Raw genomic sequence first — 15,207 nt, 5'->3', positions numbered from 1 at the left:
CATGAGCAATAATCCCACTACTGGGTATATGCCCAATGAAAAGGGAATCAGTATGTTGAGGAGATATGTGTACTCCCACGTTTATTGCAGCACTGTTCACAAAACCAAGATAAGGAATCTACCTATCTGTCCATTAGTGGATAAATGGATTTCTATATGCATGCACAAAGGAATAGTATTCAGCCATAAAAAAGAATGAAATCCTATCATTTATGCAACATGGGTGAAGCTAGAGGACATTGTTCAGTGAAATAAACCAACACAGAAGGACAAATACCACTTGATCTCACTCATGTGAAATATAAAAAAGTTAATCGTGTAAAGTATAGAGTAGAATAGTGGTTACCAGAGGCTGGTCAACAGGAACGAAGATACAGTTATATACAAAGAGTAAGTTCTGGTGTTTTATAGCTCTGTGAGGTAACTATAGGTAAAAATAATGTATTGCGTATTTCAAATAGCCCAAAGAGAAGATTTTGAATATTCTCAAAGAAATAATAAATGTTTGATATTATGTGTATGCTAATTACCCTGATTTGATTATTACACAATGCATACATATATGGAAACATCACACCGTCCCCCCAAAATGTATACTTTTATGTCAATTAAAAACAAAATAGAACTTTTAAAAAAGTTTGCAATTCATGGGTTGTAATGGTGTCTCATGGTTTTAATTGAAGTTTCACTTGTGACATTTGGATGAAGTGTCAGCTCAAGCATTTGACCAGCTTTTTTATGTGCTTGCTGATTAATTTGTTAAAGTCCTTTATATAGTATAGATCTGAGTTCTTAGTCAGTCTCAGCCTGACTTAACCTGCCTTTTCATTTACTTAGCAATGTCTTTTGCTAAGCCACAATTTTGAGTATTGATAAAGTCTGATGAATTTTTTCACATATGTTTAGTGCTTTTTGAATCTAGTTTAAGAACTACTTATAAAATAATTTCCAATGTTTTCCTCTATAGACTCTGTGATCTTATCTTTCACATATTAGTATAAAATCCATCTTGAATTAATTTCAGGATATGGTATGTGGGAGAGCTAAAAATTCATTTTTTTTTCTAAATGCATATCCAGTGTCTCCCAGATTTTCTTTCCACATGGAATTGCATAGGGATCTTTGTTATAAATTAGTGATTCTGTACATGAAGATCTATTCTGGATGCTATTCTTTTCTTTTTTTCTATCTTTTATGTGTCTGCATTTTTATATAATTTTTATTATCGTTATTGATTTCTACACAAATACCAGTTGGAACTTTGATTGGGATTATTTTAAGTGTGTAGTTCAATTTAGGATAACTGATATTTTAAAATCTTATGTTCTGCAATTCCTCAACATAGTTCTTGTTCTCCATGCCTGTAGATCTCACTTGGATTCTCTCAGAAAAATTCTGTAGTTTTCGGTGTAGTGGATCTTTAGCACACTTTAAAGAATTAATTTGATAACAAGAATTTATTATGATAATTACAGAAAATAATAATTTTAATCTACCAAGAAATTATTATTGCCTTTTTGGTTTCCTTTTATTTCTTTTTGTTTAATCCCCTTGTTGCCAAATTGCCTATCTTCCTTGTATTTCAATTCTTCAAAGGGTTAAGTAAACTGAAGAATTATTAACCTGCTTCTTTCTTTCTTCTTTTCTTTTTTTTCTTTTAGAGACAGTCTCACTCTGACACCCAGGCTGGAGTGCAGTGGCACGATCTCAGCTCAATGCAACCTCCTGGGTTCAAGTGATTCTCCTGCCTCAACTTCCCGAGTTGCTGACATTACAGGTGCTCACCACCACAACTGGCTAATTTTTGTATTTTTAGTAGAGACGGAATTTCGCCTTGTTGGCCTTGCTTGTCTCAGAACTCCTGACCTCAGATGATCCACCCACCTTGGCCTCCCAAAGTGCTGGGATTACAGGCATGAGCCACTGTGCTGGCAACCTGCTTCTTCTTTCTAAATGCTGTTCTCATCAACCCAACTACAAGTAAAAATTTGGTATCTTTCTATGGGTGAAGATATATTAATTGAACTACTGTTCAGAAGACAACAACCCTGCCACAAAGCATAAATCACAACTCCAGGAGATGGGCAATTGTGACTTTATCCACTGAGGCCTCTCTTTATGGTTTTCTAACAAGGCCCAGTCTTTCTGTGTGGTGTCTATTGCCACAGACTTAAAAGTCACTGGTTCTCCATCCTTGGCTTTTAGGGTCCCATGAACACTTTCCTAGAGAAGGGTATTAATCACATGTCTCAGGAGGAAGCTCATCCCCACGGACGGGGGTGTGTTTGTGAGTACTGGTGTCTGCAGCCCCACTGCCAGTTCATCTTGTAGGCCAGAGAAGCTGACCAGAAGCATGGGGTCATGTAATCTGCAGGTATGGGAAGCCAAGATTGTGTTTCTGTAATAATAGGTATTTAACAACACTTAGAGAAGCCATCGCATTACCTATAAAGCGTAAACTTTCCAGTACTTTTCTCATTTGAAATATTTAGCAATGACATTTGGTGTTTGCATTTATTTTGTTTCTCCAAAATATATACCTCCGTATTGACTGGGCAAAAAAAAGATGGCAATAAATTTCCGAATATCTTTTCTTTAATTCAAACACTACTCAATTATGATGTATTCAAATTAACCCTGTTTCTTTTACTTTGCATTCTATACTACAGTAAATGTTAACTAAGTAATAAATCTAGTGAACATTTAAAAAAATACACATCTTTGGGGATATTTAAGGAATTATATAGGCATACCATTATACAATTATATAGGTGTCAGTGGATACCAATTTGCTTCGGTATGTATTGAACCTTTGCACTCCACATCTAGAGAATATAAAGTTCAAAATTCTCTCAACGATGTGAAAATTTAATTTATCTGTATAAATATATCATAACTGAAGATATTATTGGCATTATTCAATTCTGAGAAAATAGTTGAAGAAAACATGAAACTATGTAGATAAAATACGTGCAAAATAAAATGATTTATTGAATAAACCATGGTCTGGGTGGTGTCAGTCGTCCTTGACACATGCTTTGATTTTACCCAGTACGGCTTGTTTCCTCAGATGCAGGGAGTGCTATTGGCAAAAAGGCTTTAGCTACAGCTCCTTCAGAATTGCCTCAGATGTGGATGGCTGCTTTGCCCAGTCATGATCTTAGGTCGTAGCTCACATCCAGTAACTGGTTCAAGTGGTGATATAAAATCTAACTCGAGATCAACAACTCTGAGATACCATTCCAGCTCTACAAATTCCTGTAATATTGACTGAAGTTTTGAGGCCTGAATCTAACTTGACGTTTTTGCTCAATCCTCCCTCTCCTCCCTCCCCTCCGAGGACCCTCAGTAAGTATTCTGAACATTAAATTATTTCAGAATCTGCTCCCCACTGGGGAAAAAAAAAACAAAACTTGCAACAAATCCTATTACTTAATTCAAACATTGCTCCATGTATTTGGAGGTTATATTATTTGACCTGTAAAATTTTATGAATAACATGTACTATTCAGTGTTGTAAATTTTACCATTATTAAATAACCAGCTTCACTCTACTCTCTTGGGTGATTTTATCTTTTATCTTTTTTTTTTTTTTTTTCTGAGACAGAGTCTCGCTCTGTCACCCAGGCTGCAATGCACTGGCCCGATCTCGGCTCACTGCAACCTCCACCTCCCAGGTTCAAGCAATTCTCGTGCTTCAGCCTCCCCAGTAGCTGGGACTACAGGCACACATCACCACACCTGGCTAATTTTTGTATTTTTTTGCAGAGACAGGGTCTTTCCATGTTGACCAGACTGCTCTCAAACTCCTGGACTCAAGTGTTTTACCTGCCTCAGCCTCCCAAAGTGCTGAGATTACAGGTGTGAGCCACCGTGCCTAATTTTATTTAAATTCTGCTTTGCCTGAGATATATTTTGCTACTTCTACTTTATTTTTCTTTTGCTTTTTATTCTTTTATTTTTATACATCTTTATTCTTTTCTCTTAGGTGTTTATTTTGTGCATAGTGTATATTTAGACCTTTACAACATTCAATTTAATAGTGCTTTTTTAATAGGGGAGCTGAAATCCTTTATGTTTACAGCTGTAGTTTTCATGTTTGGTATTACTGACTTCCTACTTGTATTTTTCTTATTTGTATTTCCCTTTTTTTCTATTTCTTCCTATGTGGTTTGTATTTGACTTTTATTCATATTATTCAGTGCTTTGAGAGACATATGCCACTCTTATATTTGGCAGTGGTTAACATAAAGTTTAAAGTAGGAACCTCTGCTTTTCAAAGACTGGCAGACAGTATGTGGGGAAACTAACTTCACAACCAAAAGAGCATAAGCAGTATATCTCTTGTGCATTTTAATTTACACTTGATCCTAAGAAACTCATTATAAGAAATGAGTTTTTCAACAGTTCTTCCTTAGTAACATAAGGCAATGAGCAATTTAGATACACAAGAACATTTTACATTTTTAGATCCAAATTTAGTAATTTTAGAATTGTTTTGTTTACATTTTTTATATGGCTAACACTAAACTAACTCAAATATAGTTTGATGTTGAAAGGAATGGAGCTCAGTTTGTGAGTATTTATGTAGAATCCCTCTTGTAAACCAAAATAATTTCACTGAAATCAACCGTAGTTTACTTAACAACACATTTAGAAAATACTGTGTATGTTTCCCCAGCAAACCAACCGTTCAGAACCCGCAAAATTGATGTTTCTGCTAACCTTTTCATCAAAAGCTGTTTCAAAGAAGATGTGAGAAGATTAGCAAATGATTAGTTTAAACTTTCTATTTTAGTGTAATCAAATAGTTCACATTTCTAGATTGCATTTTTTTAATCGACCAGTATTATTTTCTTACTCAGCCCAGCTGTTTGTGACAGACGAAATAGTGCAATTTTGGAAGTGGCAAGAGAAGCTTATAAACTAACTACAGAGATGGAAAATTACCTCCACTGCTAAATACCAAGGGAATCTACAAGATAAGGGTAAAATGGAATGTCACAATTCACAGCAATGGCATAAAACAACTGGACTTGGGGGAGTACTTGACTATTTGCTTTGGCTGCATTCTATAATACACTCCAACTAGTTTTTTTTCTTTTCTTTTTTTTTTTTTTCTTTGTATTTAGAAACTTGAAGTTTCCAGTGTATTAAAGGAATGAAATGTATTTCTGGCATTATCAACATAGTTATTTCTCACTCAGAACATTTGATGTGTTCTAGTCTGTCATTAATTACAAAAAAGATTAGACATAAACATAAGTGGTGCAAAACTATTGTCAGTTTTCATTTTAATAGTGCTTTTAAACATTAACTTAATCATTTTTTACTGAATTTTTACTATTTTGATGTGAAAATTGTGTATAAGTTAATGCTGTCTCAAAAGGCCAAATTAACCATCAGTCTTAATGTTACTACCATATATTCTATGTTCATGTAAGATAACATTGTAATTCTACAAAAGGATAAGAAATAATAGATATGGGTCAGTAATATTATAAGTATGATAGCATATAACAAAGTGGAATTATTCTCAATTTCAGATAAAGTTGAAGGATAGAAAGTTTAAATCATTAAGATCGCAAATTGTTCATTGGCCTATGAAATTACCCAAATTCATCAGGGACGTTTTGCAGTGTTCTTCGTGGTCTTGAAGTGGGAGGAGGAAGACATGAACAGCTATAAGACTTAGATTTATTTAGCTAAACAGATAAAGGATTTATTGGCAGAAAGTGATGCACAGAAGAAGGGCTGAAAAACAGAAAATGATTAGGGGTCTTTTCCTTTGCCTCCAGATTTCTTGTGAGAATGCTCAACAAATGGTGAGATTTTATGCAGAGTTAAGATTAATTCTTGTGATGCCATTGTCCTTTATACTTAGCCTACACTATCTTTCTGCAGGAATGTATACTAATACAAAGTGTGTTTCCATGGAAGATAAAGCTTACAAACTTTATGTTCTCCTGGTTCTTGAACCAAACTCAATGTTAGAAAGTATACTTCCTCAATATAGTTGAAAAGCAGAGTCATTTTCCAGAGAAATGTTATTGCCTCTGGCTTGCAAAGATCCCACAAAACACATCCTTCTAACTCTTCAACTCAAACTTTAACTCTTCATTTGTCTCCAATGAATAAGATAAGACCATAGTTTTCAAAGGTGCATCATGATCACCTAGAAGGCCTGGTTAAAAAGCACATTGCTCACATGTACCATAAAACCTAAAGTATAATAATAATAATAATAATAATAATAATAAAATAAAAAAAAAAAAAAAAAAAAGCACATTGCTGACCCGTCTTCTCCGGTTTCTCAATCATGTTTCTTGGTGATGCTCATGCCACCAGTCCAGGGACCATATTTGGAGAACACTGGATTGAAGAAACATAACTCACTTTTTATGCCATGTATATTTAAACTTTGCCAATACAATTTCAGAAGAATCTGTCAGACCTCAAAAAAGGAAACTAATATACAAATGCTTTAATTCTGTTTAATTGAAAATGTAATTCACATTGTTAGGGTACTTACACTAATCACTCCTATACACACACATATAATCTTTGCCATAATTTTTTAAACAATGCCCTTTTACATAATAGCCATACAGCATAGTGATTTTTCTCTCTTAAACACTGCACATTGCAAGAAGTTATCAAGTATTTTGTTTATCTGTAACAGTTTTACACATTTATTCCTTTTTATTTATGTATAAGTGAATCCATCTTTCAGTCATGGCAGTCATGGTGACTACCAGTATCAAAGAATATGATTCATAACTTGTCTAATAGCCTATAAAATTAAGGTTAGAAAATAACCAAATATCTCAGGCAATCTAAGACATGGAGTGAGTAGAATTATACTTTTATTAAAGTCCTTTTCTCTATTTAAACAGTAAGTAGAAATCTAAAGAATAACTATTAATAATGGTGATGTTAGATACATCACTGACTACTATATACCCCAAAGTCTTTATCTCCATAATTTTTCAGAAGATATATATATATATATGAATTTCTATATTTATATAAAATCTGTATACATAATTTTAAAAATTATTTTTATTGTGGAAAAATACACATAAAATTTACCATCTTAACCTTTTTAGTGTACTGTTCAGTGACATTAAATACATTCATATTGTTATGCAGCCATCACTACCATCCAACTGCAGAATGCTTTTTCATTTTGCATAACTGGAACTCTGTATCTATTAGATAATAATTGCCCATTCTTCTCTTTCTCCAGTCCCTGGCAAGCTCCATTCTACCTTATGTCTCTATGATTTGTCTACTGTACGTCCCTCCTATAAGTAAAATTACACAGTATATTTTTGTGACTGGCTTATTTCACTTAGCATAATATTTTCAAGATTCATCCATGCTGTAGGATATGTAAAATTACCTTTTTTAACGTTGAATTTTTTTTTGTGTGTGTATATACCACATTTTGCTTACTCATTCATCTGTGGTCTCCACATTTTAGCTATTGCAGGTAATGCTGCTACAAACATAGTTATACAAATATCTTTTTGAGACTTCACTTGTAATTATTTGGGTACATATCCATAAGTAGAATTGCTGGATCATATTGTAATTGTATTTTTAAGTTTTTGAGGAAATTTCATACTATTTTCCACAGTGCTGGTCAGTTTTCAATTCTCACTAACAGTACTCGAGTGTTCTAATTTCTCCACATCCTTGCCAAAACGTTCCTGTTGTTTAAATAGCAGTATTTTAATGGGTGTGAGGTGGTATCTCATTGCGGTTTTGATTTGCATGTCCCTAGTGATTAATAATGTTTAGTATTTTTTTGCCTGTGCTTATTGGCCATTCATATATCTTCTTTGAGAACTGTCTATTCCAGTAATTTTCTCTCATTTGAATCAGATTGTTTTTTGTTGTTGAGTTTTGGGATTTGTCTACCTATTCGGATATTAATACCTTATCAGATATGTGATTTTGAGTATTTTTTCCCATTCTGTAGGTTGGATTTTACTCTGTTGTTAGTGTTCATTGAGGCACAAAAGTTTTAATTTTCATAAATCCCAATTTGTCTATTTTACCCTCTGTTGCTTTTGCCTTTGGTGTCATATCCAAGATATTGTCAAATCCAGCATATGAAGCTTTTCCCCTAAATTTTCTTCTAAGAGCTTTAGAGGTTTAGAACTTATGTTTAAATCACTGACCCATTCTGAGTTAATTTTGTACATGGCATTAGGAAAGGACTCAACTTAATTCCTTTGCATGTGGGTATCTAGTTTCATAGCACCATTTGTTGAAAATACTGTCCTTTCTTTATTCAATAGTTTGGGCATCCTTGTCAACATTATTTCATCAAATATGTGAGAGTTTATTTCTGGAATCTCTCCAATTCCATTGATCTATATGTCTGTCATTATGCTGGTACCACACTATTTTGATTATTGTGGCTTTGTGGTGAAGTTTGAAATCTGGAAGTGTGAGTCCTCCAACTTTGTATTTACTTTTTAAGATTGTTTTGGCCACTGGGGGTCCCTTGAGAGTTTATATGAACTTTAGGAAAAGTTTTTGTATTCCTACAAAAATGTCACTGAGTTTTTGATAGCAGGTATATTGAATCTATAGATGGGTTTTTGTAGTACTGACATCTTAATAATATTAAGCCTTCCAATACATAAATATGGAATGTCTTCCCATCCATTTATTTATATCTTTAATTTCTTTCAGCAACGTGTTATAGTTTTAATTGTACAAGTCTTTTATTTCCTTGATTAAGTTAATTCCTTATTATTTCATTCTTTTTGATGCTATTGTAAGTGGAATTGTTTTCTTAATTTCATATTTTGATTGTTCATTTTTATTATATAGAAATGCAACTAATTTTTGTATAATCACGTGTCCTGCTGCTTTATTTAATTCATTTATTAGTTCTAGCAAGTTGTTTTGTATCTTTAGGATTTTCTACATATAAGAACATATCATCTGCAAACAGATATTTTACTTCTTTCCCCATTTAGATGCATTTTATTTTATTAAATTCTGGCTAGAATTTCCAGTATGATGTTGAATAGGAGTGGCCAAATGGGTACACTTGCCTTGTTCCTGATTTTAGAGAAAACGGTTTCTATCTTTCATCATTGAATATTATGTTCACTGCAGGTTGTTTGTTTGTTTGTTTGTTTTGAAACGGAGCCTCGCTCTGTCACCCAGGCTGGAGTGCAGTGACGCTGTCTCAGCTCACTGCAACCTCTGCCTCCCGAAGTCAAGCAATTCTCCTGCCTCAACCTCCTGAATAGCTGGAACAACAGGCATGCGCCGCCACACCCAGCTAATTTTTGTATTTTTAGTAGAGATGGGGTTTCACCCACGCTGGTTAGGCTGGTCTCCAACTCCTGACCTCAGGTGATCCACCCACCTCAAAATATAACTTTTTAAATGTTGATGTAGTTTTATTCTATTCTTAGTTTGCTAAGTGTTTTTATTATGAAAAGATGTTGAATTTTGACAAATGTATTTTCTCAATTGCAATTATCCTATTTTTCCTTTATTCTATTAATGTGATATATTAATCCATTTTTATATCTGAAACCATTCTTAAATTCCAGAAATAAATCCCACTTTGTGGTGTATAATTATTTTAATATGCTGCTAAATTTGGTTTACTAATATTTTTTGAAGAGTTTAGTATTAATGTTGATAAATGATATTGATTTAGATTTTTCTTTTCTTGTACTGTCTTTGTCCATCTTTGGTATTAGGGCAATGCTGGCCTCAAAGAATAATTTAGAAAATATTCCCTCCTTTAATTTTTTCAGAAAGTTCTAGAATGATTGGTGTTAGGTTTTTTTTTTTTTATGTTTGATAGAATGTATTGGTGAAATCATCAGATGGTGGTTTTTTTTCTGTTTCAGGAGATTTTTTATTTATAGGTCTATTTAGAGTTTTGATTTTTTTAATATTTAGTCTTGGTAGATTTTCTATTTCTTGAAGTTTATCCAATCGATCTAGGTTAACAAACTTGTTGGCAAATAATTTTTATAGTACCCTCTTGTAATCATAATACTGGAAGTATTGTCCTCACTTTCATTTGTGATTTTAGTAATTTGAATCTTTATTTTGTTTCTTAGTCTATCTAAAGGTTTGTAATTTTATACTTCTTTTCAAAGAACTAAGTTTTGGTTTAATTGATTTTCTCTATTTTTTTCCTGTTTTTATATTTCATTATATATGCTCTAATCTTTATTACTTCATTCCTTCTGTAATTTTGCATTTAGTTTGTTCTTTTTTTTAGTTTTTGAAGTTGTAAAGATAGATTGTTCACTTGAGATCTTTCTGCTTTTTAAATGTTTTAATGTTTTTAACTGTTATTTTAGGTTCAGGAGTACATGTGCAGGTTTGTTCCATAGGTAAACTTGGGTCATGGGGATTTGTTGCACAGATTATTTTATTATCCAAGTATTAAACCTAGTACCCATTAGTTATTTTTTCTGATTCTCTCCTTCCTCTCACTCTCCACCCATCAATAGGCCCAAGCAAGTGTTGTTCCTCTCTATGTGTCCATGTGTTCTCATCATTTAGCTCCCACTTACACGTGAGAACATGTGGTATTGGGTTTTGTATTCCTGCATTAGTTTGCTACGGATAATGGCCCCCAGCTCCATCTACGCTCTTGCAAAGAACACGATCTTGTCCTTTTTTATGGTTTCATGGTATTTCTTGATGTATATGTACATTTTCTTTATCCATTCATCCATTGACGGACAACTAGATTTATTCTATGTCTTTGTTCTTGTTAATAATGCTGTTCATGCGCATGTGTCTTTATGATAGAATGATTTATATTTCTTTGGGTATATACCCAGTAATGGGATTTCTGGGATGAATGATAGTTCTGTTTTTAGGTCTTTGAGGAATCGTCACACTGTTTTCCACAATGGTTGAACTAATTTACACTTCCATCAACAGTTGCTTTTTTTTTTTTTTCATATGCTTGTTGGTTGCATGTATGACTTTTTAAAAAAAGTGTCTGTTCGTATATTTTGCCCACTTTTTAATGGGGTTGTTTGTTTATAGATGTAAATTTCCCCACTAGAACTGGTTTTGACAAACACCATGAGTTTTCGTATGTTGAGTTTTCATTTTCATTTGTCTAAAGGTATTTTGTAAATCCCCTTGTGATTTTTAATTTTATCCACTGGTTGTTTAAGAATGTGCTGCTTAACGGCCAGGCGCGGTGGCTTATACCCTTAATCCCAGCACTTTGGGAGGCCAAGGCAGGCTGATCACGAGGTCAGGAGATCGAGAACATCCTGGCCAACACGGTGAAACCCCGTCTCTACTAAAGTTACAAAAATTAGCTGGGCGTAGTGGCATGCACCTGTAATCCCAGCTACTTGGGAGGCTGAGGCAGGAGAATCGCTTGAACCCGGGAATCGGAGGTTGCAGTGAGCCAAGATCGCCACTGCACTACAGCCTGGCGACAGAACGAGACTCCGTCTCAAAAACAAAAACAAAAAACAACAAAAATAAAGAATGTGCTACTTAACTTAAACAAATTTGTTTGTGCATTTTCCAGTTTTCCTTCTGTTACTGGTTTCTAACTTCGTTTAGTTATATAGTCAGAGCAGATACTTTGTACCATATCTATTTTTGAAGGCTATTGAGACTTAATTTGTGGCTCATAATATAGTCTATCCTGGAAAATGTCCCATATTCACTTGAGAAGAATGTGTGTATTCTGTTATTGTAAGGCAAAGTGTTCTGTATATGTCTGTTGGATCTAGTGGGTTTATTGCATTATTAAAGCCTTTTTTTCTTCACTTATCTCCTGTCTAGTCTATCATTATTGAAAGTAGAATTTTGAAGTCTCCAAGCATTGTTGTAGAACTTCCTATTTCTTCCTTCAATTCTGTCCATTTTTGTTTTATATATTTTGGTCTGTGATTAGGTGTGTACATGTTTATAATTCTCATATCTTCTTATTGTACTGAAACTCTTTTAATATACAGTATTCTCTAGCTCTTGTAAGCTGTTTCAATTTAAAGTTTATTTTGTCTGATAGTAATATAGCCACCTATATTCTCTTTTGATTGCTACTGATATGCAATATTCTTTTCCACCCATTCACTTTCAACCTGCTCGTCTTTAGATCTAAAATATCTTGTAGATGGCAAATAGATGGATCATGGTTGTTTTTAAATTCATTCTGAAGTTTTTGTCTTTTGATTGGAGAGTTCAATCTATTTATGCTTAAAGTAGTAGGTGATAAGAAGGGACTCTGTCACTCTGTTATTTGTTTTCATATGTTTTATAACATTTTTATCTTTCATTTCCTGCATTAATATCTTATTTTGTGTTGTTGGTTTGTAGTAAAAGATTTAAATTATTTTCTTATTTTCTTTTGTGTATATTCTTTAGCTATTTCTTGGTGGTTACCATGGGAGTACTTTTAACACAATAAAGTTAAAATGCTCTAATTTAAATTTATGCCAGTTTAACTTCAGTAAGATATTAAAAACTTTGCTTCTTTATATCTTTATCCCCAGCCCTTTCAGTTGTTGTTTTGAAATATTACATCTTTAACATATTGTGTGTCCATAAATCTAAACTAATATGTTTAGATGTTATTAGCTTCTTAAATTGTGTAGAAAACAAACATGAAGTTACAGAGCATTGTTATAATAATACTAGTTTTCATAATTGCCTATGTATTTACTTGTATTGAAATCTTTATTTAGTTATTTCAGCTTCAAGTTACTGTCTAGTGACCTTTCATTTCATCTGCAAGACTCCCTTTAGCATATTGCAGAACAGGTTAATTGGGAATGAACTCCCTCAGGTTTTTTTTTATCTGGGAATGTCTTAATTTCTTCCTCATTTTTGATTGACAGTTTGCTAGATATAGAATGCTCAAAATTGCCTTAACTTTCTCTAATAAACTTTTCATTTCCATAATTGTGCTTTTCAGCTCCAGATTTTCTTTCTGGTTGATTTTTAGGTGTTTTATCTCTTTATTTATATTGTTATTTTGTTCAGGCTGATTTTTAGCTTTCTCTATGTCTTCCTTGAATTCTTTAAGCATCTTCAAAAGGATTGCTCAAGAACTTTGGCTAGTAGATTCTCCATTAGGTATTTTGCAGGAGCAGTTCTTGTTGCTATATTGTATTTTCCCTTGGATGGACCATATATTTCTGTTTCTTTGTATGATCTGTGATTTGTTTTGTTGTTATTGAAAACACTATTTGATTTTAATAATGTGATGACTCTGGAAATCAGAGACTTCCCTTTTTCTAGGGTTTGCTCCTTTTGTTTGTATCACTATAGGCTGCCCCCGTGTTGAGGATCAGCTTGAATTATAACCTTAAACTCTTTACAAGTCTTTTCTGAGCTGGCTTCTTTCCTTGGGCATGTACAGTGACTTTCTATTTTCCTCCATGTATGTGTTTGTTTTTGAAAGTGTTGTTCCTTAATATTTGGTGACTAAATGAGAAAAAAAAAATGAAAGTTTTAAAAAGGCCCTGGCCTATGAAATCTCCTGAAAATCACTTCAGTGGGAGGGGTAGGGTCTCACAACAATGGCGAGAGGTGCAAAAACAACAGTCACTTGCTTTTGTGTTTGCATCTTAATGATCAGAAGCATCAATCAAAGATCAGAACACATATCCCTTGTATTTGGAAGATGGAGTCCTTTTTCCAACCTGGACTCTCGAAACACTTTGTGTAAGCCACTCCTGCAATGTGCACTGCTGCTTGCCATTGGGGTGGGAGAGGATTGATAGTTGATACTGTGATAAGAGTTGAAATTGACTGAAATTAATGGCTATTTACCTTTCAAGTCTTCCCTTAGATGTTGCAAGGCTTCAATGGACTCTAGAGTTCCAAAATAGTTATATCAGATGGTTCTCCCAGTGCAATTGTTATCTAGGTATGAAGAAAGATTCCTGGTACTTCCTACTCTGCCATTTTCTCAGAATCATTCTCTGTATATAATTTTTTTAATAAAAAAACAGAGTTTGCAATTAATATGATTTGTAATTATATATAAATGAATAAATTAAGAGAGATGTTTACACTTTCATTAGGCATAGTATATTAGCACATTTTTATACTGCTATAAAGAACTACCTGAGACTGGGTAATTTGTAAAAGAAAGAGGATTAATTGACACAATTTAGCATGGCTGGGGAGATATCAAGAACCTTACAGTCATGGCAGAAGGTGAAGAGGAAGCAAGTCACCTTCTTCACAAGGTGGCAGGAAGAAGTGCTGAGAGAAGGGGGAAAAGCCTCTTGTAAAACCATCAGATCTCATGAGAAATCATTCACTATCATGAGAACAGCATGGGGGAAACTGCCCCCATGATTCAATTACCTCCACCTAGTCTCTCCTTTGACACATGGGGATTATGGGGATTAAAATTCAAGATGAGATTTGGATGGGGACACAAAACTTAACCATATCACTCAGTATACTTATCAGCTGGCCAGAAGAACTCTTATCAACTATTAAATTCCAGGAAGACATAATTAATAGAGAAAGAGAGTATTGAATATATGATGTGAGAAAATGTTTCATTTTGGGGGGAAGTAAGAATGAAAACAAAAGAAAACTATAATTTATGAGCCTTACAATTTTCAATAAGATTGACCCTGCTGAATTTCATTTGATTGGGGAATAATATATGCTTTTTTCAAAGACAACTTTGTGAAATAACGTATGTAGAAAGTTCCAAATCACAAAACTTATCAATGTATTTATGTTTAGTTTGTTTGTTTTTATTTATTTTTCTGGAGAGGAGGGTTATTCATGTGATTGTTTTCGGCAAGTCTACCATTCTTTTAATGGGTTCGTTTACTTAGTGAATCACAATACTCATATCACATTGTACCACAATAAAATCAGAGGATGTTGGCAGAATCAATAAGGAAATTTTAAATTATTTTTCTTCACTTTGTTTTCAGGACACATGCACTCACCTTACCTTTATTGACACATCTAAGGTACTTCCCTTTTGAATTACCCTCATCCCAGGATCTAAATATTGGAATTTCCCAGGGCTCAGTTGCTGACTGTTTTATTCCATTATTATTATTTCATAGACAATCTCATCTAGACCTATGTTACTGATTATTCACTATATTTTTATTACTGATGGCTTTAAAATTTGTATCTTCAGTGTAACCACATACTTTAGCATTTACATAGGCACTAAAAGAAGATTCTAGG

Source organism: Pongo pygmaeus, chromosome 3 (genome assembly GCF_028885625.2).
Source record: "Pongo pygmaeus isolate AG05252 chromosome 3, NHGRI_mPonPyg2-v2.0_pri, whole genome shotgun sequence".
In the NCBI taxonomy this organism is placed as follows: Eukaryota; Metazoa; Chordata; class Mammalia; order Primates; family Hominidae; genus Pongo; species Pongo pygmaeus.
The sequence above is the reverse complement of the archived record's forward strand: the minus strand, read 5'-3'. Positions refer to the sequence as shown.